The sequence below is a fragment of the Chiloscyllium plagiosum genome, unplaced genomic scaffold (genome assembly GCF_037043375.1).
Source record: "Chiloscyllium plagiosum isolate Xiang-an unplaced genomic scaffold, Cpla_swu_hap1 HiC_scaffold_35, whole genome shotgun sequence".
NCBI lineage: Eukaryota > Metazoa > Chordata > Chondrichthyes > Orectolobiformes > Hemiscylliidae > Chiloscyllium > Chiloscyllium plagiosum.
Window position 1 is genome coordinate 19,218,353 of NW_028270173.1, and position 25,155 is coordinate 19,243,507.

General features: G+C 51.2%; 1 protein-coding gene and 1 pseudogene across 1 annotated transcript in view; one reads left to right on the forward strand and one right to left on the reverse strand.

Annotated features, from left to right (window-relative positions):
- Positions 1–25,155, forward strand: part of LOC122547595 (uncharacterized) — a 715,380-nt gene that overhangs the window by 70,173 nt on the left and 620,052 nt on the right.
- LOC148140409 (uncharacterized) lies at positions 8,327–10,407 on the reverse strand (annotated as a pseudogene).

The following is a 25,155-nucleotide window of genomic DNA, read 5'->3' on the forward strand; positions in this document are numbered from 1 at the left end:
TGTCTGACCCCGTGGTGTAGACCATGGCATGGTGGGGTGATGTGGTACACTCTGTCTGACCCCGTGGTGTAGACCATGACATGGTGGGGAGATGTGGTACACTCTGTCTGACCCCGTGGTGTAGACCATGGCATGGTGGGGTGATGTGGTACACTCTGTCTGACCCCGTGGTGTAGACCATGACATGGTGGGGTGATGTGGTACACTCTGTCTGACCCCGTGGTGTTGACCATGGCATGGTGGGGTGATGTGGTACACTCTGTCTGACCCTGTGGTGTAGACCATGACATGGTGGGGAGATGTGGTACACTCTGTCTGACCCCGTGTTGTAGACCATGACATGGTGGGGTGATGTGGTACACTCTGTCTGACCCTGTGGTGTAGACCATGGCATGGTGGGGTGATGTGGTACACTCTGTCTGACCCTGTGGTGTAGACCATGACATGGTGGGGAGATGTGGTACACTCTGTCTGACCCCGTGTTGTAGACCATGACATGGTGGGGTGATGTGGTACACTCTGTCTGACCCCGTGGTGTAGACCATGGCATGGTGGGGAGATGTGGTACACTCTGTCTGACCCTGTGGTGTAGACCATGGCATGGTGGTGTGATGTGGTACACTCTGTCTGACCCCGTGGTGTAGACCATGGCATGGTGGGGTGATGTGGTACACTCTGTCTGACCCCGTGGTGTAGGGCATGACATGGTGGGGAGATGTGGTACACTCTGTCTGACCCCGTGGTGTTGACCATGGCATGGTGGGGTGATGTGGTACACTCTGTCTGACCCCGTGGTGTAGGGCATGGCATGGTGGGGTGATGTGGTACACTCTGTCTGACCCTGTGGTGTAGACCATGGCATGGTGGGGTGATGTGGTACACTCTGTCTGACCCCGTGGTGTAGACCATGACATGGTGGGGTGATGTGGTACACTCTCTCTGACCCCGTGGTGTTGACCATGGCATGGTGGGGTGATGTGGTACACTCTGTCTGACCCTGTGGTGTAGGGCATGGCATGGTGGGGGGATGTGGTACACTCTGTCTGACCCTGTGGTGTTGACCATGGCATGGTGGGGAGATGTGGTACACTCTGTCTGACCCCGTGGTGTAGGGGATGGCATGGTGGGGAGATGTGGTACACTCTGTCTGACCCCGTGGTGTAGACCATGGCATGGTGGGGTGATGTGGTACACTCTGTCTGACCCCGTGGTGTAGACCATGTCATGGTGGGGTGATGTGGTACACTCTGTCTGACCCCGTGGTGTAGACCATGGCATGGTGGTGTGATGTGGTACACTCTGTCTGACCCTGTGGTGTAGGGCATGGCATGGTGGGGTGATGTGGTACACTCTGTCTGACCCCGTGGTGTAGACCATGGCATGGTGGGGTGATGTGGTACACTCTGTCTGACCCCGTGGTGTAGACCATGACATGGTGGGGTGATGTGGTACACTCTGTCTGACCCCGTGGTGTTGACCATGGCATGGTGGGGCGATGTGGTACACTCTGCCTGACCCTGTGGTGTAGACCATGGCATGGTGGGGTGATGTGGTACACTCTGTCTGACCCCGTGGTGTTGACCATGGCATGGTGGGGTGATGTGGTACACTCTGTCTGACCCCGTGGTGTAGACCATGGCATGGTGGGGCGATGTGGTCCACTCTGTCAGACCCTGTGGTGTAGACCATGGCATGGTGGGGTGATGTGGTACACTCTGTCTGACCCCGTGGTGTAGACCATGGCATGGTGGGGGGATGTGGTCCACTCTGTCAGACCCTGTGGTGTAGACCATGGCATGGTGGGGTGATGTGGTACACTCTGTCTGACCCTGTGGTGTAGACCATGGCATGGTGAGGTGATGTGGTACAGTCTGTCTGACCCTGTGGTGTAGACCATGGCATGGTGAGGTGATGTGGTACAGTCTGTCTGACCCCGTGGTGTAGACCATGGCATGCTGGGGTGATGTGGTACACTCTGTCTGACCCCGTGGTGTAGGGCGTGGCATGGTGGGGTGATGTGGTACACTCTGTCTGACCCCGTGGTATAGACCATGACATGGTGGGCGATGTGGTACACTCTGTCTGACCCTGTGGTGGACACCATGACATGGTAGGGAGATGTGGTACACTCTGTCTGACCCCGTGGTGTAGGGCATGGCATGGTGGGGTGATGTGGTACACTCTGTCTGACCCCGTGGTGTTGACCATGGCATGGTGGGGTGATGTGGTACACTCTGTCTGACCCCGTGGTGTAGACCATGGCATGGTGGGGTGATGTGGTACACTCTGTCTGACCCTGTGGTGTAGACCATGACATGGTGGGGAGATGTGGTACACTCTGTCTGACCCCGTGGTGTTGACCATGGCATGGTGGGGTGATGTGGTACACTCTGTCTGACCCTGTGGTGTAGACCATGACATGGTGGGGAGATGTGGTACACTCTGTCTGACCCCGTGTTGTAGACCATGACATGGTGGGGTGATGTGGTACACTCTGTCTGACCCCGTGGTGTAGACCATGGCATGGTGGGGAGATGTGGTACACTCTGTCTGACCCAGTGGTGTAGACCATGGCATGGTGGTGTGATGTGGTACACTCTGTCTGACCCCGTGGTGTAGACCATGGCATGGTGGGGTGATGTGGTACACTCTGTCTGACCCCGTGGTGTAGACCATGACATGGTGGGGAGATGTGGTACACTCTGTCTGACCCCGTGGTGTTGACCATGGCATGGTGGGGTGATGTGGTACACTCTGTCTGACCCCGTGGTGTAGGACATGGCATGGTAGGGTGATGTGGTACACTCTGTCTGACCCTGTGGTGTAGACCATGGCATGGTGGGGTGATGTGGTACACTCTGTCTGACCCCGTGGTGTAGGGCATGACATGGTGGGGGGATGTGGTACACTCTGTCTGACCCCGTGGTGTAGGGCATGGCATGGTGGGGTGATGTGGTACACTCTGTCTGACCCTGTGGTGTAGACCATGACATGGTGGGGAGATGTGGTACACTCTGTCTGACCCCGTGTTGTAGACCATGACATGGTGGGGTGATGTGGTACACTCTGTCTGACCCCGTGGTGTAGACCATGGCATGGTGGGGAGATGTGGTACACTCTGTCTGACCCTGTGGTGTAGACCATGGCATGGTGGTGTGATGTGGTACACTCTGTCTGACCCCGTGGTGTAGACCATGGCATGGTGGGGTGATGTGGTACACTCTGTCTGACCCCGTGGTGTAGGGCATGACATGGTGGGGAGATGTGGTACACTCTGTCTGACCCCGTGGTGTTGACCATGGCATGGTGGGGTGATGTGGTACACTCTGTCTGACCCCGTGGTGTAGACCATGGCATGGTGGGGTGATGTGGTACACTCTGTCTGACCCTGTGGTGTAGACCATGGCATGGTGGGGTGATGTGGTACACTCTGTCTGACCCCGTGGTGTTGACCATGGCATGGTGGGGTGATGTGGTACACTCTGTCTGACCCTGTGGTGTAGACCATGGCATGGTGGGGTGATGTGGTACACTCTGTCTGACCCCGTGGTGTAGGGCATGACATGGTGGGGAGATGTGGTACACTCTGTCTGACCCCGTGGTGTAGACCATGGCATGGTGGGGTGATGTGGTACACTCTGTCTGACCCTGTGGTGTAGACCATGGCATGGTGGGGTGATGTGGTACACTCTGTCTGACCCCGTGGTGTAGGGCATGACATGGTGGGGAGATGTGGTACACTCTGTCTGACCCCGTGGTGTTGACCATGGCATGGTGGGGTGATGTGGTACACTCTGTCTGACCCTGTGGTGTAGACCATGGCATGGTGGGGTGATGTGGTACACTCTGTCTGACCCCGTGGTGTAGGGCATGGCATGGTGGGGTGATGTGGTACACTCTGTCTGACCCCGTGGTGTAGACCATGACATGGTGGGGTGATGTGGTACACTCTCTCTGACCCCGTGGTGTTGACCATGGCATGGTGGGGCGATGTGGTACACTCTGTCTGACCCTGTGGTGTAGGGCATGGCATGGTGGGGGGATGTGGTACACTCTGTCTGACCCTGTGGTGTTGACCATGGCATGGTGGGGAGATGTGGTACACTCTGTCTGACCCCGTGGTGTAGGGCATGGCATGGTGGGGAGATGTGGTACACTCTGTCTGACCCCGTGGTGTAGGGCATGGCATGGTGGGGTGATGTGGTACACTCTGTCTAACCCCGTGGTGTAGACCATGGCATGGTGGGGTGATGTGGTACACTCTGTCTGACCCCGTGGTGTAGGGCATGGCATGGTGGGGTGATGAGGTACTCTCTGTCTGACCCTGTGGTGTAGACCATGGCATGGTGGGGTGATGTGGTACACTCTGTCTAACCCCGTGGTGTTGACCATGGCATGGTGGGGTGATGAGGTACTCTCTGTCTGACCCTGTGGTGTAGACCATGGCATGGTGGGGTGATGTGGTACACTCTGTCTGACCCCGTGGTGTAGACCATGGCATGGTGGGGTGATGTGGTACACTCTGTCTGACCCCGTGGTGTAGACCATGGCATGGTGGGGCGATGTGGTACACTCTGTCTGACCCTGTGGTGTAGACCATGGCATGGTGGGGTGATGTGGTACACTCTGTCTGACCCTGTGGTGTAGACCATGGCATGGTGAGGTGATGTGGTACACTCTGCCTGACCCCGTGGTGTAGACCATGGCATGGTGGGGTGATGTGGTACACTCTGTCTGACCCCGTGGTGTAGACCATGGCATGGTGGGGGGATGTGGTACACTCTGTCTGACCCCGTGGTGTAGACCATGGCATGGTGGGGTGATGTGGTACACTCTGTCTGACCCCGTGGTGTAGACCATGGCATGGTGAGGTGATGTGGTACACTCTGTCTGACCCTGTGGTGTAGACCATGGCATGGTGGGGTGATGTGGTACACTCTGTCTGACCCCGTGGTGTAGACCATGGCATGGTGGGGTGATGTGGTACACTCTGTCTGCTCCCGTGGTGTAGGGCATGGCATGGTGGGGTGATGTGGTACACTCTGTCTGCTCCCGTGGTGTAGGGCATGGCATGGTGGGGTGATGTGGTACACTTTGTCTGACCCCGTGGTGTAGGGCATGACATGGTGGGGTGATGTGGTACACTCTGTCTGACCCCGTGGTGTAGACCATGACATGGTGGGGTGATGTGGTACACTCTGTCTGACCCCGTGGTGTAGACCATGGCATGGTGGGGCGATGTGGTACACTCTGTCTGACCCCGTGGTGTAGACCATGGCATGGTGGGGTGATGTGGTACACTCTGTCTGACCCTGTGGTGTAGACCATGGCATGGTGGGGTGATGTGGTACACTCTGTCTGACCCCGTGGTGTAGACCATGGCATGGTGGGGTGATGTGGTACACTCTGTCTGACCCCGTGGTGTAGACCATGGCATGGTGGGGTGATGTGGTACACTCTGTCTGCTCCCGTGGTGTAGGGCATGGCATGGTGGGGTGATGTGGTACACTCTGTCTGACCCCGTGGTGTAGACCATGGCATGGTGGGGTGATGTGGTACACTCTGTCTGACCCCGTGGTGTAGGGCATGGCATGGTGGGGTGATGTGGTACTCTTTGTCTGACCCCGTGGTGTAGATCATGGCATGGTGGGGTGATGTGGTACACTCTGTCTGACCCCGTGGTGTAGACCATGGCATGGTGGGGGGATGTGGTACACTCTGTCTGACCCCGTGGTGTAGACCATGGCATGGTGGGGTGATGTGGTACACTCTGTCTGACCCCGTGGTGTAGACCATGGCATGGTGGGGTGATGTGGTACACTCTGTCTGACCCCGTGGTGTAGACCATGGCATGGTGGGGCGATGTGGTACACTCTGTCTGACACCGTGGTGTAGACCATGGCATGGTGGGGTGATGTGGTACACTCTGTCTGACCCCGTGGTGTAGACCATGGCATGGTGGGGTGATGTGGTACACTCTGTCTGACCCCGTGGTGTAGGGCATGGCATGGTGGGGCGATGTGGTACACTCTGTCTGACCCCGTGGTGTAGGGCATGGCATGGTGGGGTGATGTGGTACACTCTGTCTGACCCCGTGGTGTAGACCATGACATGGTGGGGTGATGTGGTACACTCTGTCTGACACCGTGGTGTAGACCATGGCATGGTGGGGTGATGTGGTACACTCTGTCTGACCCTGTGGTGTAGACCATGGCATGGTGGGGTGATGTGGTACACTCTGTCTGACCCTGTGGTGTAGACCATGGCATGGTGGGGTGATGTGGTACACTCTGTCTGCTCCAGGCTAGTCCCAGCAGTGGAACTGCATCCTCAGTGGCTCCCATCATGTGCTCAGCCATCAGCGTCATCCTGCTCAGAGCTCACAGTGAGGTTGTATATCCGTGTGCACATTAGTCAGCTGGGCTGCTCTATGGTGTCATCAGTGGGGGTACTTTACCTCCAGGTGAACCCCGAGCGATCTCAGGGCATGGTGAGCACTGAGGTGACGTCCAGCATAGTCTGGGGTCAAGGCTCTGCTTGGACTGGTAGCTCGGTGGACTGGGTCATAAGATCGTTTTTCTGAACATTTTATTTTCTCCGTTTTATGGTTCATCCGTAAAATCTTCAATGCTGGGCTCGTCGATATCTCTACTCTTCCAAGGACTATCACTGAAAAAGTTATTCCTAGGGACCTTTGTACATTGGAGACCCTGGCTAAACATATGGATGATAATGGAATAGTTTTGGTTCAATGGCCCTTATCTTGGTATGACAGGTCAGTGCAACATCGAGGGCCGAAGGGCCTGTACTGCACTGGAATTGTTCTGTGATCTATGCTGTGTTCTCTGTTGTATGTTCTATGTTCTATGTTTTGTTTTATATGTTCTATGTCCTGTGTTCTATGTTCTGTGTTCTATGTTCAGTATTCTATGATCCACGTTCTATGTTCTATGATCAATGTTCTGCGTTCTGTTGTCTATGTTCTATGTTCCATGTTCTATGTTCTGTATTCTGTGTTCTGTGTTTGGTGTTCTATGTTCTATGTTTTGTTTTCTATATTCTATGTCCTGTGCTCTATGTTCTATGTTCTGTGTTCTATGATCTATGTTCTGTGATCTATGTCCTGTGCTCTATGTTCTATGTTCTGTGTTCTATGATCTGTATTCTGTGTTCTGTGTTGTGAGTACTGTGTTCTATGCTCTGTGTTTTGTGTTCTATGTTCTGTGTCCTGTACAAGTGGGCATCAGAGCCGCCCTGCTTTTGCCACAGGACTATGCCTCCATCAGGAAACTATAAGAATTCATTTTGTGTTTTAAACAACAGTCGCAGCTTTAAACCCACAGAACTCAGCAGCTGCCGGTCCGCCCATGTGACCGGGAGATAGGAGACAGAGGACAGGTCAAATCCACACTATACCAACACTACCCATGACTCATAGACCAAAACTCCGGAATTAATTAAATATGGAAACCCATCTCCTAATCACATCAAGAGACTGACTGAAACACACCCATACCCATCGATACAGAACCATCCTGACACAAGGGACAGGCATCCACCAGACAGGAACGGACAGACTAATACACACCAACACCCCAAGGGAACAAAGGGGGGTGCTAGCCCCCAGCCCTCACAGAGAGAGACAAGCAGATAATACCAGGACCCGTTTTACATAAACCAATTAGCACCCTATTGTGCGTGCCCTGCAACTCTCCTGGGACGGCAGGAAACAGCCTATTTGCTGAAAATGTGTTGCTGGAAAAGCGCAGCAGGTCAGGCAGCATCCAGGGAACAGGAGAATCGACGTTTCGGGCATAAGCCCTTCTTCAGGCTTATGCCCGAAACGTCGATTCTCTTGTTCCTTGGATGCTGCCTGACCTGCTGCGCTTTTCCAGCAACACATTTTCAGCTCTGATCTCCAGCATCTGCAGTCCTCACTTTCTCCTCAAACATACTATTTGCACCTACTCCAGTGATGATGGGGAACTATCATCCCATTCATCCTCAAATCCCACACAGCCTGACACCTAAAAGTATATAATATGTAGCTGCGCGCGGGAACAGGAGAGCAGCCGAGATTCGGACCTCGGTTGGTCTCCGCCGGCGTCACTGCAGTAATAAACGTTACCGATTGTTGAACCGCACTCTGGGCTCGGACTGACATCATTTCATCCGCGCTAACAATTTTGTCCCAACCCCTTTCGGCAAGGGGTTGGACACGTCCACACCCCCGATGCCGATATTTTAAAAGTCGGTTCCTCGCCGGGTACATTCCGCCGGCCGTCATGCTGCAGTCATGGGGCCTTTGGATAGTCCCAGGAGATGGTCACATTAACTCGAGCCCTGTGAGCTCACGGTGCCTGATCGCCCGCCAGGAGTCAATGGCGTGGAGCATGGTCTTCCTGGCCTTCCGTTTCTTGTGCTGGCGGCATGAGTGACACACCACCAGGAGCCAGGCCAGAGCCTGCAGTAACTGTATGCCTACAATGGTGTGCGAGATGATTCGGATCCAGGGATGGATGTTTACGTTCAGGCCCCAATCCCACAACCTCTGTGCCCACCCCTGGGACTGCAGAGCTGTGTCTGTGTCCTCCTCTAGGTCCTTTACATACGACTGCAACTGGCGATACAATTTCACTGAGTGTCCTACCCGGGTCCTAAGCTCCCGTAAGACCGCGGCCAAATGTGGGATTGGGGTTTGTTCGGGCTCCTGATATTTCCTGAGGGTGTCCCTGAATTTATCAGTAATTTGTATGGACTCGTGGTTCCGTCGTCGGACCTCTGAGATGTGAGCTTGCCCAACCGTGACTGGGCGCCTGGGGGTGAAGCAGAACTCGTGCTGGGGAATCAGGCACTGCAGTCCGTTATACCAAAATGAGGTTTTAAGAGTGGAGACACAGTATCGTCCCCCCGCACCATACCCCGCCCTAGTGAAGTGGGGGCCCGTGGGTTCGATTTCAAGGGTGCAGCCCTGTGTCTGGTTGAACCTGCATTCCGCTGTTTCACTCCTTCGTAAGGGGTGAGGGCAGATGGTAATTGCCCCTCGCTGCTTGCAGCCTGTAAGCGGCACCCCGTACACAGCGCCGTTTCGAGATATGGCTGTGTGGTGAGCTAATCGATATTTGAGGGAAGCGTTTTCCCGTATGACTCCGATGTTCTCAATGTGAAACAGGGGAAATGGCCCAGACCCTGGGGTGACCACGGGGATCAGGAGGACAATCCCGACTCCTGTCGCCTCACTGACCTCACAGTCGGGAATCACTGGGTACACTCTGGTCATACCCTTCAGAGTCCTGCTGTCGAGCGGCCCGGAGCGCCCCGCGAGTGAGGCCAGTTTGGCGCTGTCGATCCAGTCGGGCACCTCCCCCCTTTGGACCTGGTCAAGATTATGCCGGATCTGGGCTATCATCCACAGGCCATACGCATGGCACAGCTGCCCCTCGTGGATATGGGCCGTGTTTTCCCTTTCCCGGTCTATAAGGCGGTTAATGGTGTTGGCGTGTGTCTCCAGGCATGTCTGCAATGCCGTCGAGCTGGGTGTACGCTCCCTCTTCCCCCAGGCGTGCCTGGTCTGCCTGATTTGTGAGAGACCTCTGTAGCAGGTCCCTCATTACCCCTTTTAGTTGCTCGACCTTTTCGTTAAGGCCCTGGATGTCTAGGGAGTTTACTACGGATGTCCCCGTGTTGAGTCCTGTGAGGGCATCGTTGACTATGTCCCGTCTGTGTCGTTGTGTGTGCGTGTTATGTATGTCGGTCCGGTAGTGGGTTGCCCCCTTGGCGTCTATGGCCCTCTCTATAACCTCCTTCCCCATCATGGCGTATAGGTTGCGTACCTGTGCTGTGCAATAGTCCGGTACCCGGATGCCCGATATATTGACCAGCACTGGCACGACCTCGTGTCGGACGTTGTCATAAAGGGCCTCTCCCTCATCCCACAATACCAGTCCCCCCGCGGGCCCCGGTCCCAGAGAGGGGCACGGCAACATCTCGGGAGTCGTGGTCGGGGGTGGTGTGGTCGGGGCGGGTGGAAAGCACAAATACAAGGAGATTACCGCGGCATTGGTGGGCTCATAATACCCGCAAACAGACAGATCCTGTCAAGTAAAAGCATCAAAGGCCAGGGCAGAGGAGAGGTCCTCTGGCATTGCACACATTGTCCCGAACATGCAACCCCCCCCAGTCCATCGCCTCAGCACGCCGGAGGCAGGTCGGCCGCGGGTCGCGCTCCGACGTGCAGAATAAACAGAGTGTCTGTACGCCCGGGAGAACTTCCAGCCAGGCGTTGTAGAACGCGTCGATCTCGTCGGGCTTGTCCCTTGCAGGAATACAGATGGCGTCGGACGCGTTGAAGGCAACACCGTGGCGGTAGAAGTTGTCATGTATCTCGGGGAAGGAAGGCATCAGTCGTAGGGCGAAGAGGAGAGCGGGGGGAGAGCGGTGCACCGGTGAAGCATGATCTGTGGGAAGAGAGAGAGAGAGAGAGAGGGGCACCCTTACCAAGGGTGTAGGGTTAGCAGGCCCCCCCCGGACTGGTCTGCCCGTCGCGCTGTAAGGAGAAAAAGGAGGCAGTTAGAGTCAAGTCAAAGGCGGGGGGTGGGAGTGTCTGTTCGGTCGGGGCTTAAGGGAAGGGTTTAAGCTGGGACCAGTGTTTCCACCTGCCCTTTCCCTTCATGTCGACACAGGCGCACGTGTCGCTGGTGAGGATGATTTCGTGCGGTCCCAGCCACCGGGGGGGGGGGGGCGAAGCCGGGCCGGTCAGGGGCGGCCCTGACCAGGACTTTGTCCCCAACGCCGCGAAGGGGCTGGGCGGGCAGATGCGGCTGCAGTTTTGCCTGGTCCCTAATGTCCTGCTGGTCGCGCGCAGTTTGTCTAAGGGCCCGCAGCTGCATGTCCAGCTGCCTGATATAGCACGTCACCCTGTCCCTCAGGGGGGCCATGCCTTCCCCCCCGCCCCCCCGACCATGACGTTCTCTGGTAGTCGCACGGCCCTCCCTGTCATGAGCTCAAAGGGAGTGAGGCCAGTGGAGCGGCCTGGGCCAGCCCTTAAGCATCAGTATGCAGGGCAGAACGTCCCCCCAGCCCTGCCCTGTTTCGGCGATCGCCCTCACGATCGCTGCTTTGAGGGTCCGGTTCATGCGCTCGACCATCCCGGAGCTCTGGGGATGGAACGGGATGTGGAAGCGCTGTCTGATGCCTAGGAGGCGGCAGGCCAGTTTCATTGCGTGTCCGGTGAAGTGCGTGCCCTGGTCTGAGTCTAAACATTTTGAATTGACCTGCAGGGTCCAAGGCTTTTTACAAAGTGAAAGGTTAGGGTTTCTTCTACTCTTTGTGTGAAGAAATGCTTCCTGACATTATCCTTTTGCTGTCTGGCTTTAATTTTACACAGTCTTGCTCTTGATTCTCCTGCCAGAGGAAATCGTTTCTCTCTGTCTGCCCTTTCAACTCTTTTAGTTATCTTAAACAATCCAATTAAATCACCCTTCATCACCTTCATTGTATGGAGTATTTGGGTCTAGTCAAAGTGGAATTCAAGCTCAAATTCTAATTGTTCCGTCATATTTTTGCCAATAGTCTTCCTTTCCAGCAGCTTCCTGGACATTATCTCCCCAGCTCAAGTTAAGCAAATCTTGCAGCCTCATTTTAAATCCTTAAAAATTTGGCCTTTCCGATTTGAGCATGAGGTTCCATCTGCATTCCCACAAGGTAAACGTAGAAATTTGTTCTTGTTAACTTTGCTATTTGGCTTCCTCTTCGATTCTGGCAGATTAACTTGTGAACTTCTGGGATATCTTTTGGAAAGCCAATAACCCAGTCCTACAAATGGCTTTTTTGTAGACCCCTCCTCTGTCAAGGTCAATCTCCATGGCAGCATGAATCATATGAGTCTTTTTGTATCCAGCCAGATAGAAATGGTCATTAGCTAACCATTAGTTTCCAACTATTGGACTCAAGTAACTAATTTAAACCAAAGAAATTATCGTCTGGCATTCTCAATACCTGAGACTTGGAGACGAACAGTCTATTCACTTTTAACACAATCTACCATTGTCTACAAGTGGGAATACCTTCCCACGAAAACAACTAGATTAGATTACTTACAGTGTGGAAACAGGCCCTTCGGCCCAACAAGTCCACACCGCCCCGCCGAAGCGCAACCCACCCATACCCCTACATTTACCCCTTACCGAACACTACGGGCAATTTAGCATGGCCAATTCACCTGACCTGCACATCTTTGGACTGTGGGAGGAAACCGGAGCAAACCCACGCAGACTCGGGGAGAATGTGCAAACTCCACACAGTCAGTCGCCTGAGGCGGGAATTGAACCCGGGTCTCTGGCGCTGTGAGGCAGCAGTGCTAACCACTGTGCCACCGTGCCGCCCACTAAGGGACTAAGGGACACCTTTAATCTTAACAATTCAGTTTGCTGTCCTTGAAATTCAAATCTGCCTCTATGTTACCCTAATTTACTGACAGCCCCAAAATGTAACCAACCTGTAAAAATAATTGTTTGGTAGTACTGAACTTAAAACATGCCTAAAAAGAGACATGAGGTTGAAGCTTTTTGGCTTGCACTCATCAGGATTGAAATGAAGCATAGCCTTAATAAGTTTCTTATTCTTGTCGGCTATAAAACGGGTAAGGGAACCCTCTGGCCCCCAATCTAGGTCTTCGGCCGCGCTCCCACCCATGGTAGGGGCGTGGCGGGTGTAACTTAACAGAAGCTAAACTAAAGTAAAGCTAGCAGGCGTGCTAAGGGATGTTGCTGGCACTGGCTTATTAATCTCCCAGTCGGGGAGCCCACTCCCTGTAAGTTGAACCCTAGCCCCGCGGGTCAACCTGGGCAGGGGGGGATAGTTACAGACGGGGCGCGTGTCGATTCCTGAGCGCGCGACCCCGGGTTTCCGTGAGTCTCTCTCTCACCGCCTGACGTTCAGCGGCCGTGTGTACGCCACGAACACTGGGCGTGAACCAGGGGCCCGAGTGCAAGGGGGAGGGGGGGGGGGCGTGAACTCAGACCTAACCGCGCCTGATCCTGCAGAGGCCAACACCTCGGGACCGCGAAGTCAATGGGCAGAGCGCGTAACCGTCACTTGGCCCAGAGGCCCCACGTCTCGGGCTGGTTTGGAGGACTTCTCTTGTAGCACGCGTAGACCTCCCAGCCTCTACCGCGTACACAAGGAAGGCGCTAAAACCGGGCTCAACGTACAATGGGGTCCCCTATCTCCCACTGCAGAGGTCAACCAGGAAGGCTTGTTTGGTCGGGTTTTAAACAGGGGGGGTCAATCTATCGGGGTCTCATGCCTAAAGTCGTCGGTCCAAGGATAGTCCGTCAGTCACAGTAGCACATTGACAATAAATGACAATAATAATAATCACGCACACCTTTACTAGTGTTCCGCGACCCCAATCGCCCACCCGCGAAGGATCACACACACACACACACTTTTAAAGAGTACTCTACCGTTACACGACTGCCGGACTCACTCTGTTCACAGGTTCAGATAACGGCCGGCAGTGAAGTCCCTTGTGGGGCACTGGGAGACTTTTACACGAGAAGTAAAAGAGTAAAGATACTCACCCAGTGCCGTCGCAGGGATCCAGCAGCCGTCGTTATACCTGACGAAGCCCCCAATTGTTAGCGCAGAGGAAGTGATATCAGTCCGAGCCCAGAGTGCGGTTCAACAATCGGTAACGTTTATTGATACAGTAACGCCGGCGGAGACCAACCGAGGTCCGAATCTCGGCTGCTCTGCTGTTCCCGCGCGCTGCTTCATATTATATACTTGTAATTGTCAGGATGTGAGGGATTTGAGGATGAATGGGATGATAGTTCCCCATCATCACTGGAGTAGGTGTGAATAGGCTGTTTCCTGCCGTCCCAGGAGAGTTGCAGGGCACGCACAATAGGGTGCTAGTTGGTTTATGTAAAACGGATCCGGGTATTATCTGCTTGTCTCTCTCTGTGAGGGCTGGGGGCTAGCACCCCCCTTTGTTCCCTTGGGGTGCTGGTGTGTATTGGTCTGTCCGTTCCTGTCTGGTGGATGCCTGTCCTTTGTGTCAGGATGGCTCCGTATCGATGGGTATGGGTGTGTTTCAGTCAGTCTCTTGATGTGATTAGGAGATGGGTTTCCATATTTAATTAATTCCGGAGTTTTGGTCTATGAGTCATGGGTAGTGTTGGTATAGTGTGGATTTGACCTGTCCTCTGTCTCCTATCTCCCGGTCACGTGGGCGGACCGGCAGGTGCTGAGTTCTGTGGGTTTAAAGCTGCGACTGCTGTTTAAAACACAAAATGAATTCTTATAGTTTCCTGATGGAGGCATAGTCCCGTGGCAAAAGCAGGGCGGCTCTGATGCCCACTTGCACCTGTGTTCTGTATTCTGTGTTCTATGTTCTGTGTTCTGTGTTCTGTGTTCTGCGTTCTATGTTCTGTGTTCTATGTTCTATGTTCTGTGTTCTGTGTTCTGTGTCCTGTGTTCTGTGTTCTATGTCCTGTGTTCTGCATTCTGTGTTCTATGTTCTGTGTTCTGTGTTCTGTATTCTGTGTTCTGTATTCTGTGTTCTGTGTCCTATGTTCTGTGTTCTATGTTCTGTGTCCTGTGTTCTGTGTCCTGTGTTCTGTGTTCTGTATTCTGTGTTCTATGTTCTGTGTTCTGTGTTCTGTGTTCTGCGTTCTATGTTCTGTGTTCTATGTTCTATGTTCTGTGTTCTGTGTTCTGTGTCCTGTGTTCTGTGTTCTATGTCCTGTGTTCTGCATTCTGTGTTCTATGTTCTGTGTTCTGTGTTCTGTATTCTGTGTTCTGTATTCTGTGTTCTGTGTCCTGTGTTCTGTATTCTGTGTCCTGTGTTCTATGTTCTGTGTTCTATGTTCTGCGTTCTGTGTTCTGTATTCTGTGTCCTGTGTCCTGTATTCTGTGTTCTATGTCCTGTGTTCTGTGTTCTATGTTCTATGTTCTGTGTTCTGTGTTCTGTATTCTGTGTTCTGAGTCCTGTGTTCTGTGTTCTGAGTCCTGTGTTCTGTGTTCTGTGTCCTGTGTTCTGTGTTCTTTGTCCTGTGTTCTGTGTTCTGAGTCCTGTGTTCTGTGTTCTGAGTCCTGTGTCCTGAATTCTGTGTTCTGCATTCTGTGTTCTGTGTTCTATGTCATGTGTTCTATGTTCTGTGTTCTGTATTCTGTGCTATATGTTCTGTGTTCTGTGTTCAGTGTTCTGTGTTCTGTGTCCTGTGTTCTGTGTTCTGTATTCTGTGTTCTATGTTATGTGTTCTATGTTCTGTGTTCTGTGTTATATGTCATGTGTTGTATGTTCTGTGTTCTGTATTCTGTGCTATATGTTCTATGTTCTGTGTTCTGTGTTCTGTATTCTGTGTTCTGTGTTCTGTATTCTGTGTCCTGTGTCCTGTGTTCTGTGTCCTGTGTTCTGTGTTCTACGTTCTGTGTTCTGTGTCCTGTGTTCTGTGTTCTATGTTCTGTGTTCTGTATTCTGTGTCCTGTGTTCTGTATTCTGTGTTCTGCATTCTGTGTTCTGTGTTCTATGTCCTTTGTTCTATGTCATGTGTTCTATGTTCTGTGTTCTGTATTCTGTGCTATATGTTCTATGTTCTGTGTTCTGTGTCCTGTGTCCTGTGTTCTGTGTTCTGTGTTCTGTATTCTGTGTCCTGTTTTCTGTGTTCTGTATTCTGAGTTCTGTATTCTGTGTCCTGTTTCCTGTGTTCTGTATTCTGTGTCCTGTATTCTGTGTTCTATGTTCTGTGTTCTGTATTCTGTGTCCTGTGTCCTGTGTTCTGTATTCTGTGTTCTGTATTCTGTGTTCTATGTTCTGTGTTCTGTATTCTGTGTCCTGTTCCCTGTGTTCTGTGTTCTGTATTCTGTGTCCTGTTTCCTGTGTTCTGTGTTCTGTGTTCAGTATTCTGTGTCCTGTATTCTGTGTTCTATGTTCTGTGTTCTGTATTCTGTGTCCTGTTTCCTGTGTTCTATGTTCTATGTTCTGTGTTCTGTGTCCTGTGTTCTGTGTTCTGTATTCTGTGTCCTGTTTTCTGTGTTCTATGTTCTGTGTCCTGTGTCCTGTGTTCTGTGTTCTGTATTCTGTGTCCTGTGTTCTGTGTTCTGTGTCCTGTGTTCTGTGTTCTGTGTTCTGTGTCCTGTGTTCTGTGTTCTGTATTCTGTGTCCTGTGTCCTGTATTCTGTGTTCTATGTTCTGTGTTCTGTATTCTGTGTCCTCTTTCCTGTGTTCTATGTTCTGTATTCTGTGTTCTATGTTCTGTGTTCTGTATTTTGTTTTCTATGTTCTGTATTCTGTATGCTGTGTCCTGTTTTCTGTGTTCTATGTTATATGTTCTGTGATCTGTGCCCTGTGTTCTGTGCCCTGTGATCTATGTTCTATGTTCTGTGTTCTGTGATAGTAAGGAGTGCAGATGTCGGAAACCAGAGTGAATGGAAGTGAAGCTGGAAAAGCACAACATGTCAGGCTGTGTCCAAGGAATGTGTCATGTTGCAGTTGTATAAGACTCTGGTGCGGCTGCGTCTGGAGTATTGTGTGCAGTTTTGGTCGCCATACTATAGGAAGGATGTGGAGGCACTGGAACGGGTGCAGAGGAGGTTTACCAGGATGTTGCCTGGTATGGTAGGAAGATCGTATGAGGAAAGGCTGAGGCACTTGGGGTTGTTTTCATTGGAGAAAAGAAGGTTTAGGGGTGACTTGATAGAGGTGTATAAGATGATTAGGGGTTTAGATAGGGTTGACAGTGAGAATCTTTTTCCACGTATGGAGTCAGCTATTACAAGGGGGCATAGCTTTAAATTAAGGGAGGGTAGGTATAGGACAGATGTTAGGGGTAGGTTCTTTACTCAGCGAGTCGTGAGTTCATGGAATGCCCTGCCGGTAGCAGTGGTGGACTCTCCCTCATTATGGGCATTTAAGCGGGCATTGGATAGGCATATGGAGGATAGTGGGCTAGTGTAGGTTAGGTGGGCTTGGATCGGCGCAACATCGAGGGCCGAAGGGCCTGTACTGCGCTGTATTCTTCTATGTTCTATGTTCTATGAATTGGAAAGTCAACGCCTCGAGCCGAAACCCAAATGTCCTGCTGGGATTTTCCAGCTTCACATCTATTGGTGACTTGTCCGCCTTTTCACTGTGAGAATAAAGCCAGAGCTAGTTTGTGTCTCCCAGGCACCAGTGTTGGTTCCCACCTCGTTGCCAGCCGAGATAGGCCTCCCCTATATGCCCAAAACATCGACCTTCCTGCTCCTCGGCTGCTGCCTGACCTGCTGTGCGTTTCCAGCACCTTGCTCTCGATTCTGACCTCCAGCATCCTCACTTTCTCCTTCCCCCTGAGCCCCAGGTGGGTGGCAGGGTGTTTCTCCACGGGAGGCCAGGGGTTGTTGACCCAGAGATGGCGAAGGGTCCCATCCAGGCAGCAGGCAGGTGGGAGGGCTGCATGGAGCCAGATGGAGCTGCCGCAGGAACGTCAGGGAGCTGCCTTGTTGGGGGCAGGTGCTGGGCGAGTGAAGGGAGGAGTTTAAAGTGGAGCGTAGGGTCCCGGTCAAGTGGCTGGCTTCATCCTGGGCTGTGTTCTGAGTTTTGTGAGGGCTGTCAGAGTTCCCTGTTGTAAGAAAGGGCAGAACGGCTCGTGGCCACTGGGTAAAGGTCAGGACGACACCCCCCTTCCCAAGTGTGGGGAGGATACAAAGGACAGGACCACACCAGGACACAACCTTGCAACGTAAACCCTCATGTTTACTGCTGGGAACTAGGATTGAACGTTAGAATTGCTTTAGCCACCACAGTATAATAGGCCATTCTTTCGAGTGGGTGAATGTTTGTTTGGGACAAGGCTTGCAGGATGAGGAGTGATCCTACTCACTTCCTCCCCTTGTTATTATTTTGCTCACTAAATTAAGTCACATATCCTCCACCATGTCACAGCTAAATTTAAAAAGAAAACACTCACCAGGAGTCATTGTGTTCTGGAAATCTCATCAGGAAGATTTTGACCAGCAGCCCTGAGTTTTATTTTCTCCTTTATCTTTGTGGCAAGAGTGGAGGTTATCTTCCTGCAACAGATGGCAGGGTCATCGAGGTGGAGTTAGGGAAAGCGTTGGCTGCGGGTGGGTGGGTGTGTGCTGACAGAGCTCAGTACTTACTGAGAGGAACAGAGTGATGCAGCATTTACCCCCCCCACCCCCGGCCCCCTCCCCTCCCCACCCCGGTCTCTGTGTGACCCACGGTGCCTACTCTCACCCAATTCTCATCTAAACCCCACTTCTGTCACCCTGCCACCCAGTTCCCCGTCTCCTTCCTGATATCTGCATCTTCTGGTTCAGTGACCTGTGACTTAACACTTTGTTCACTTGTTAAAGATTGTTATAGCAGACGAAATGACAAAAAATTCTATTTACTTACCTAAGAATAAGAGAGATAAGTGGGTGAACAGATAGACGGATGAACGCTTGGAGAGATAAATAGATACATAAATGGTAGCTAGACAGATAGATAGATAGATAGATAAATAGATAGATGATAAAAAGACAGATAGATAGTCAGATGATAAATAGACAGATATGTAGATGATACATAGATAGACAGACAGACGTTTAGATAGACAGATGGATAGACAGACGATAAATAGACAGATAGATAGATAGATAGACGTTTAGATAGATAGATGATAAAAAGACAGATAAATAGATGGTAAATAGATAGACAGATAGATAGATAATAAACAGATAGATAGATGATGATAAATAGACAGATAGATAGATAGAAAGATAGATAAATGGTAGACAGATTGATAGTGTGATAAATACATAGGTAGATAGATAGAAAGATTGCTCGATTAGATAAATTGTAGATAGATAAACAGATCACGAGATAGATAAATGATAAACAGATGGGGAGATAGTGTGATTCAATACATAGGTAGGTAGATAGACAGACGGACAGTCAGACAGTTAGTGATATAGACAGAGAGATGTAAAGATAAGCAGATACAAACAGGGTTAGACTTAGAGGCAGAGTGATGTAGTTACTTGCATGATAGAAACTAGATACTAGTGACAATAATCTGAATGATAGACAGAAATAGGTAGATAAATAGACAGATAGAGAGTCAGATTGATAGATACATAGATCAATAGATAGAGTGATAAATAGATGGAAAGCTAGATAGAGAGATACACAGTTAAGTAGAGAGATAGAGTGATGTAGTTAATTACCTGATAGCAACCAGGTTCACGTGACATTAACCTGAAAGATATTGTTGCAGAGACTATCAGATGCAGATGGTAGGTCTTCCTCATAAGAATGTATGATGTGGAGCGCCGGTGTTGGACTGGGGTGGAGAGGGTCAGACGTCACACGACACCAAGTTATAGTCCAACAGGTTTATTTGAAATCACAGGCTTTCGGAGCACTGCCCTTTTATCAGGTGAACTCCTAAGAGCATGAGGAGTGGGAGTAAGCCATTCTGCCCCTCAGTTCAGCTCTGCTATTCCATAAGATCATGGCCGATCTAACCCAAGCCTTAACTCTTGTTTCCTGCCAGCCCCTCGATATTTTCCAAATGTCCTGTGTGAATATTTTTAGTGTTGAAAATTCCAGACATGCATTACCCGCCCGCCGGGAGAAGAAATTCCTTGGCATCTCAGTTTGATTCGGGCGTTCCCTTATTCTGTAACTGTGCCCACTAGTTTGAGATTCTGTCATGAGTGGAAACATTTGCTCAGTGTTACCCAGTCAAGCACACCACCCCAGGACTCCCACCCCCCAACCCACCCCTTCAGAATCCTGTGTGCTTTAATAAGATCACCTCTCATCCCTGTGACCACGCCTGTTTAGCTGTTTATGATAAGCCCTTCATCCCAGCAATCAGCCTCAGATAGTATCCCAATATTGGGATATCCTTTCTGAAATACAGGAGCCGAACCCGTACACAGTTCTCCGGGTCAGAGATCCTGAGCTGCTCCTTGTCCAAACCACGTCGTGTCACAGCATATCCATTTCGCCAGCATTAACCCTTCCAGACCTTTTCACTTTTATCAACATCAACCATTAATTGGGGAAAGCTCTGAAACACCATGTCAAGTCTGCTGTGAATCTCCTTTGGAACTCTGGTTCTGAATTAGAGTCACATTGGACTTGAAATGTTCACTCAGTTTCTCTCGTGACAGATGCTGTTAGAGCTGCTGAGTTCCTCCTGCACCTTTTGGGTGGCTCAGTGGTTAGATTAGATTAGAATCCCTACAAGTCCACATCGACCCTCTGAAGAGAATGGTGGCTCGGTGGTTGGCACTGCTGCCTCACAGCGCCAGGGGCCTGGGTTCGATCCCAGCCTCGGGCGACTGTCTGCGTGGAGTTTGCACAGTCTCCCCGTGTCTGCGTGGGTTTCCCCCACACAGTCCAAAGATGTGGGGGTGAGGTACACATGCACACACAGAGTCACAAATACGCACACACACAGACACAGATGCATAGACACACACGCACAGACACACACAGCCACACACACACCCGCAGACTTATAGAGAGATATGGATACAAACACACACTCCCACAGAGTCACAAACACACACACACACTGACATATCTACAGAGACGTAGTGACACACACATATGCAGATATATTCACACATGCACACAGCCACACACACACTGACATATCTACAGAGACGTAGTGACACACACATATGCAGATATATTCACACATGCACACAGCCACAAACACACACACACACTGACTTATCTACAGAGACGTAGTGACACACACATATGCAGATATATTCACACATGCACACAGCCACACACACACACACACAGACATATCTACAGAGACGTAGTGACACACACATATGCAGATATATTCACACATGCACACAGCCACACACACACACACACTGACATATCTACAGAGACGTAGTGACACACACATATGCAGATATATTCACACATGCACACAGCCACACACACACTGACATATCTACAGAGACGTAGTGACACACACATATGCAGATATATTCACACATGCACACAGCCACACACACACAAACACACACACACAGACACATCTACAGAGATGTAGTGACACACACATATGCAGATATATTCACACATGCACACAGCCACACACACACACACACACACAGACACATCTACAGAGACATAGTGACACACACATAGGCAGATATATTCACACATGCACAGACACAAAATGGTGAACAGAAATATACATAGACCCACTTGTAGAGATTCTCTCTCTCTCTCTCACACGCACACACACACAGACATGCATAAGTACACACACACACTACTCTGAACAGAAACATAACAAGCAGACAAACACACACACATATACACACACACACACATTTACACACACACACACATTTACACACACACACACACACATATATACACACACACACACATACACACACATACACAAGCACACACACAATGAGTCTTGCAGAAGTGGTCAGATCATAACAGAATGGCCCACTGCAGCAGTGAATCGAGCTAACAATAATACAGGGATGGGCAGATCGACTTATGGACATGCATACTGAGCCCTGCATTGTAGCGTGTGTGGTAAATCCAGACACTGAGCAACAGCAATGATGGTACTGTCCTGATCGGTATTACAGATCAGTGTGCTGATCCATGTACTGGGGTACCTGAGTGTCAGCATTCATCTGGGGAGTGGGAAAGAGCACCACCGCTCTATGTGCCATCTGTGGCTCTGTTGGTAATGTGCCCACCTGTCAATCACTAGGTGCTGGGCTCCTATCCGGTCAGATCAGAAATGGCAGATGGAATTTAACCCAGTGCAAGTGTGACACCTTGGGGAGATCAAATGTTAAGGGAAAGGTACACAGTTAGACTCAAGTACAGAGGGATTTTGAGGGTTCCAGTCCATAGCCTCTCTGAAAGTGGCCACGCAAGTCGATAGGGTGGGAAGGAAGGCGTAAGGCATGTTTACCTTTATTGGTCGGGGAATTGAGTGCAAGTGTCAGGAGGTCATGGTGCAGCTTCAGAAGACTTGGGTCAGGCTCCACTTGGAGTACTGTGTTCAATTCTGGTCACCGCATTACAGGAAAGGATGTGGAAGGCTTTGGAGAGGGTGCAGCAGAGGTTTCCCAGGATGTTGCCAGGATTAGAGGGTGCGGGCTACAGGGAGAGGCTGCCAAAAAAAAAACCTCAGGTTGTTTTTCTCTGGAGTGGCGGAGGCTGAAGGAGGCTTGATAGAAGCCTATAAAATTATGAGGTACACAGGTAGGGGCTGACGGTCAGAATCTTTTCCCCCAGAGTTGAAGTATCTAAAACGAGTGGGCGTGCATTCATGGGCATGATATTAACACGGGGAGAGAGAGAGAGAGAGAGGAGCCGCTGGGGGGAAGAGGCAGATAGCATAGGGGTTTTTTAAGGGGCTTTTCGCAAGGACTGGAAGGGGCATGGACCAGAGGCAGGCGGAAGGGGTCAGTTTAATTTGGAGTCATGTTGGGCACAACATCGTGGGCCGCAGGGCCTGTTCCTCTGCTGTACTGTTCTAAGTTCTCAATCTCACTCCCGCGGCTGAGTACGGAATTCAAGGCTGACTTCCTGGTGCAGTACTGAGGGAGTTACATTCAGTTTTCCATCAACCAGAGGAGGGGGTGGGGGTGCGGGGCTGCGGTGTGGGGAGTGTGCGGGGGTGGGAGGGTGAAGGGGTGTGGGGCTGCGGTGGGGGGGGGTTGCAGGGGCAGGGGGGTGCGGGGGTGCAGGGGAGGGTGCGGGGCGGGGGGGGGATGTGGAAGAGATTGCACATCACTATCTTGAAGAAATGGAGCAGAGTTGTCCACATTGACTGGAACCGGTCTCCCTCAGAGATGGCCATAACATTGGCGATGAAGCAAAGGACAGTGGGTACTGGAGATCTGACATAAGGCCAGAAATCGCTGGAGAAACTGTGTGGACACAGAGGGAGAAAACAGACTTAACGCTTCGAGTCCGGCGATCTTTCTTCTTCAGGACTTCAGGATTGTTCTGCTCTCTCTCTCTCTCCATAGATGAGCTTTCAGTTTCAGACTATCTGCTGGCTGTCACGTTGTGGCTCGTGGGGGATTTGCTGATCTCACGTTAGCTGCTGCAGTCCCCTGTGTGACAACGCCGGCTGCACCTCAAACAGAACTTGGGTCATACAGAGGCGCTATATAAATGCAGCTCTCTTCTTTATATTCTCTACCGAAACCCAGAATAAATCTGGGGTGGGGGAGAATCTATCATGGATGCTAATGGGCGGTGCCGTGGCTCAGTGGTTAGCACTGCTGCCTCACAGCGCAGGTTCGATCCCAGCCTCGGGTGACTGTCTGGGTGGAGTTTGCACATTCTCCCCCGTGTCTGCGTGGATTTCCTCCGGGTGCTCCGGTTTCCTCCCACAGTCCAAAGATGTGCAGGTCAGGGTGGATTGGCCAGGCTAAATTGCCCGTAGTGTTAGGTGCGTTAGTCAGAGGGAAATGGGACTGGGTGGGTTACTCTTCGGAGGGTCAGTGCAGACTGGTTGGGCCGAAGGGCCTGTTTCCACACTGTAGGGGAAAATGTAATCTACACATGGGCGAGAGGTAGCTGTGAATTTCTCCATCTGCTCTAACGGAGCTGTGTCATGTACAGATGTTTTGTGTGCTTTCTGAAGCCTGCACACTGTTGTAATGGTGGAACTGTAGCAGCTATATTGGGCTCAGCAATGGGCAAGATTTCAGTTGATGACGCAAATAAGGTGCTGAGCGGGTCTGGCAGCACCTGCAGAGAGAGAAAAGCAGAGTTTGGTGTCTCCAGCGCGATACCAGCCACCGTCAGAACAGCAATGAGTGTTGCCTGGTTTCTGGTGGGCTCAGCAGACACCAGGGAGAAAAGCCCCACCCTTCCCCGATGCAGAGTGCCCTTGGCTTCACAGTTCACCTGGGGTCGACAACACAGCAGTGCTCCCTCGCCACGGTCTCATCATGAAATCTCTGCAGAGGGTCTGTGAAGCTAGGGGTCTCACTTCAGGCGTGAGGGAGCTACAGCTCACTAACGGAGGGATTCCTTAGATTCCCTCCAGTGTGGAAACAGGCCATTCGGCCCAACATGTCCACACCGACCCTCTGAACAGTAACCCACCCAGGCCCATTCCCCTACCCTATTACTCTACATAAAACCCTGACTAATGCAGTTAACCAGGTAAAAACAATGACTGCAGATGCTGGAAACCAGATTCTGGATCAGAGTGGTGCTGGAAAAGCACAGCAGGTCAGGCAGCATCCGAGGAGCAGGAAAATCGATGTTTCGGGCAAAAGACCTTCATTAGGAATAGAATGCACCTAACCGACACATCCCTGAACACTATGGGACAATTTAGCACGGCCAATCCACCCTAACCTACACATCCCTGAACACTATGGGACAATTTAGCACGGTCAATCCACCCTAACCTGCACATCCCTGAACACTATGGGACAATTTAGCACGGTCAATCCACCCTAACCTACACATCCCTGAACACTATGGGACAATTTAGCACGGCCAATCCACCCTAACCTACACATCCCTGAACACTATGGGACAATTTAGTACGGCCAATCCACCCTAACCTACACATCCCTGAACACTATGGGACAATTTAGCACGGCCAATCCACCCTAACCTACAAATCCCTGAACACTATGGGGTAATTTAGCACAGCCAATCCACCCTAACCTACAAATCCCTGAACACTATGGGGTAATTTAGCACGGCCAATCCACCCTAACCTGCACATCCCTGAACACTATGGGACAATTTAGCACGGCCAATCCACCCTAACCTACACATCCCTGAACACTATGGGACAATTTAGCACGGCCAATCCACCCTAACCTACACATCCCTGAACACTATGGGACAATTTAGCACGGCCAATCCATCCTAACCTGTACATCCCTGAACACTATGGGACAATTTTGCACGGCCAATCTACCCTAACCTACACATCCCTGAACACTATGGGACAATTTAGCACAGCCAATCCACCCTAACCTACACATCCCTGAACACTATGGGGTAATTTAGCACGGCCAATCCACCCTAACCTACACATCCCTGAACACTATGGGACAATTTAGCATGGCCAATCCACCCTAACTGACACATCCCTGAACACTATG